Source organism: Pinus tabuliformis, chromosome X (genome assembly GCF_031772625.1).
Source record: "Pinus tabuliformis cultivar Carrire ecotype Pingquan chromosome X, CPIR1, whole genome shotgun sequence".
In the NCBI taxonomy this organism is placed as follows: Eukaryota; Viridiplantae; Streptophyta; class Pinopsida; order Pinales; family Pinaceae; genus Pinus; species Pinus tabuliformis.
The window spans coordinates 1,007,328,104-1,007,332,867 of NC_142308.1; positions in this window are offsets into that span (position 1 = coordinate 1,007,328,104).

Here is a 4,764-nt window from a genome sequence, read left to right on the forward strand (position 1 = left end):
ATAAATAGGTTAAAAATATGTATATTTATATATATAAATTACATAAGTCATATATAATTATATTATTCATGAGTGTTAGATTTATGTTTCTCAACTTGATGCAGTAACGTTCACATTTTAAACTGTTAAAGGAGAGTTTTCATGGATGAAAAGTAACACATAGATTAATATTGTATAGAAAATCAATATACAGAATGAAATTGCAAATGTTAATTTTGTATTCTCACATCAATGTATAAAGATAGTTAGGATTGGAATTTTGATTAAAATCTCAAGATTTTAAAGTATGTATTCAAAATTACAATAAAAATTTTATGAACTTGTAAAAAAATATGCAACTTTAAGTAAAAGTTATCTATGTTAAAAAACAGAGTTTAATATAAAAATTAAAATCATAATAAATATGTTATAAACACCAAACAAAAAATATAATTAATATATATAAAATTATTAGTACATATCAAAATCCTTGCCAATAATATTTTTAATCCTCTTTATTGCTTTGGTTGGAAGAAGAAATACCTTCCTATTCTCCTATTCCATCCATCTAACTAATAACACATATATTTCAAATTCACAAGCATAAAATAAATATTTGCTTCACATAACAAAAACATAAACATAGATAAACATACATAGATAAACATAATTAAAATTGATAATTGTAAAAATAAAAAAAATCATTTTAATATGTTCATAAAATCTTTAAAAAAATATAATCTGATAACTTTCACAGATAAGAAAGTCTTCATTATTTTGTATTTTGCTAAAATTCATAAATACATTGGCACTTCCTCTCTCATATCCTATCTTTTATCTTAGGATGTATTAGCCATACAGACACATTAATGCATCAATTGGGTTTACCTTCTTATATATGAGTGCCTATTAACCATACAAACATTAATGCATGAATAGTTTTATTGGTTAATCTCACTCTTTTGTTTAGAAAATCCTTTTTCACATGAAACAATGCCTATTATCTACTTATATATTTATTTTATTTTTTAAATCTCTAATTCACATTCAAATGGTTTTTGATGGTATTATTTATGATTCAAATTTTAACATATTTTGAAACATTATGCATTTTTTAGAAAAAAATTCCATTTAGATGAAGCATATCAATAAATTAATATAGCACCTTTTCCCAAGATTATATATATATATATATGCTTTTATCCCTAATTTGTATGGTTTAACTTGTTGCAAGTTTTTCTATGTACTTCTAAAATATCATAGTTTGATTTCATATTGAAAGATTAATATGTTTTCCAGTCAAAATAGGTATCAAGAACTGGAAGAGAATGAAGAAATTGCAAATGAAGACCAATCTATGGAGGATGGCCCTAATGAAAAGGAAAAGGAAGAAAACTACAAACCAACACAAGAGATTGGTAATAAGAAAGAAACTATGATGGGTGAAACAGAACTAGAGATGGATCAGGAAATGACCCAGAGTGAAACAGATCTGGAGAACCATGAACTTCAAGAAATTATAGATAACGAACACCTAGATTTGGAAGGGTTCTTGATGTAGGGAACCATGGGAGGGATAGATTCACTACCCCAAGAAGATTGCAATACAGTTCAACGGTTGTTTTTATGGAAAAATCAGGAAAGGGGGTTAGATAAAGGAAAAACCATTGACAAGCAGGAGTACAGAGGTGTGAAAACAATTAAATCAACTCCAGGATTAGCTACCAGAAATGCAGGAAAGAAAAGGGGTAGGAAAAAGTAGAAGGACCTCTTGATGGAGTGTGGAAAGTTAATGATAGACTCAGGTAAGATGAAAGACCTAACCAGTTACTCCTTTACAAATCTTGAATTATGAAGTTCACATCTTGGAATATTAGATGCCTAGGTAGTAAAAGAAAACAAATAATGCTAAGTCATAGAATGAAAAAAGATATGACAGATATGATCTTCGTCCAGGAAACCAAATGTTCCATTCAGAAAATAAAACAAATTCATAGCAAATGGCTCAATATATTTGAGTTTCTAGAGGTTAAAGCTGAAAGCACAGCGGGGGGAATTCTAACTCTTTGGAATCCCCAGAAAATAAGCATAATAGATGCTGAAGCATCCAAAAATTACTTATCAGTGGTCATGCAACCAGTGGGGGTTTCAGAAACCTTCCTGGTCACAAATGTTTATGGTCCTCAAAAAATAGATGACAAACTCAAATTGCTAGAGTCCCTAATGGATCTCAGGAACAGACAGGCTGGGATTCCTTGGATCATGGGAGGTGATTTCAATATGATCAAGTCTCTTTTGGAAAAAAAAGGAGGAACCAGAGCGCTAACCAAAGACTCTTTAGTGTTCCAATTATTCATAGATGATATGGAATTGGTTGATTTAGAATTGAGCAATGGCCTTTTTACATGGAACAACAAAAGAGGAGGTGAGGCACAGGTAGCCTCTAAATTAGATAGGTTCATGATTTCAGAGGAGCTGATGATCATAGATAAAGAAATAGCAGCAAGATTCCTTCCCTTTGGAGGGTCTGAACACTGGCCGATTCAATTGGAAATCAAGGGTATTGTTTCTCCCAGAAATAGGCCCTTCAGATTCGAGAATAGTTGAGTCTCCCACCTGGATTTCATCAGTAACATTGAAAAATGGTGGTCCGAAGACTTGCAATTACAAGGAACACAAATGTACCTCCTTCATAAAAGACTAAAGCATGTCAAGTTCAAGCTCAAAGAATGGAACAAGAAGAATTTTGGAAACATTTTTGTAAACAAAAAATCATTGGAAATCAAAATTCAGGAACTCAACCAGGCATTGATCCAAGATGGCTTTGACAAAGTCAAAAGTGATCAGGCTCACAAACATCATCAAGAATGGGAAAATATATGCAAACAAGAGGAAATATTTTGGAGGCAAAAGTCTAGAGTTCAATGGCTCAAGGAAGGAGAACGGAATACAAGATTTTTCCACAGATCCACCATAGCTAATAGAGCATACAACAGAATCTCTATGATAAAGAATGAGAATGGGGAGCTCCAGAACACTCATAAGAATATTGAAGCTGTGCTTGTTAATCATTTCTAAAACATCACTCGGGAAAACAATCCAAATAGGGAACAATCCATCAAGGAAATTATAAGGCATATCCCTAAGTTGGTGTCTAGAGAGGACAATTTTAACCTCAATAGACTTGTTACTGAAGAGGAAGTAAGCAAGGTTCTCAAAAACATGCAGAATTGCAAAGCACCAGACTCGGATGGTTTCAACGTGGATTTTTTTAGAGCTTGTTGGCATATTGTCAAAGAGGATATTCTGAGTGTGGTGGAGGATTCCAGGTGTAGCAAAACCATCCTGAAAGCCCTCAACACCTCCTTCATCTCCCTCATCCCCAAATAGGATTTAGCTCAAACTGCAGATAAGTATAGACCCATAGCTTTATGTAATGTAGTATACAAGATAATATCCAAGGTTGTTGCTAATAGACTAAAACCTCTCCTTCCTTAATTAGTGTCAGAGGAACATGCAGGTTATGTTGAGGGCGGACAAATTTTAAACAACATTATTCAAGCCCATGAGGTCGTTCACACACTTACTAGTAAAAAGGAGGTGGGGATGATCATGCAATTGGATATTGCCAAAGCATATGACAAGGTGGATTGGATTTACATCAAAAAGGTTCTCACTACTTTTGGTTTCGATCACAACTGCGTCAGATGGGTCATGGCTCTAGTGACTTCATCCAGCTTTTCAATTTTGGTGAATGGCTCTCCCTCAGAGATTTTCATTCCTTCTAGAGGCCTCAGGCAGGCAGGACCACTCTCTCCCTTTCTTTTTATTCTCATGATGGAAGGACTTGGCAGATCCATTAATCATGCCAAGGAAACGGGAAAAATATAAGGTCTTCAATTATCTGAGAATGGTCAAGCTCTGACTCACCAACAATTTATAGATGACACCATGCTGCAAGGAATCCCCGCAGTCAAAGAAGCTTCAAACTACAATCAAATCCTGAAGGAATTTTTCATGGCTACAGGTATGGAAGTCAATCTCTTTAAGTCAAAAATCTTCTTCTTAAACACTCACATTGCTATTCAGAGAAATATTTCTAGAATTCTTGGCTTCCAAAGGGATTCCCTCCCCAAAAAATATTTGGGAATCCCTCTCATAGCCAGACCAATGCACAAGAGTATCTGGGAACCGATGCTTAATAAGTTGCATGACAGAGTCAAAAATTGGACCTTCAAAGTCTTGAACCTAGTAGGCAGGTTGGTTCTAACAAAGGCAATTTTGCAATCTATCCGAGTTTTTATGTTATCAACCCTCCCAGCTCCCAAAGGGGTTTTATATCAATTCAAGAATATACAAAGGTATTTCCTTTGGGGTAAGGAAGAAACAAAGAAGAAGTGGGTCCTGGTCTCTTGGGATAAAATCTGTAAACCCAAGAGTCATGGGGGTCTAGGCTTGGATGATCAGGAGATTCTTAGTAAAATGGTAGGAGCCAAGCTTTAGTGGTAATGGGTTCAGGAACCAACAGCCCAGTGGGCAAGGATATGGAAAGAGACATATGCCAACTCTTGGCACACTAATGATCTCATAAGAATGTCTGGAAATTTAAAAGGATCTCACATCTGGAACATAGCTTGGGAAAATAGAAGCCTAGTTCAAAAAAACAGCTTTTGGGAAACAAAGCAGGAGATCTTGCACTCTTTTGGGAGGACAAATGGAAAAAAGAACTGACACTATTAACAGAGGATTTTCTTAGCCTCAAGTAGGAAACAGACTCCCAAGGGT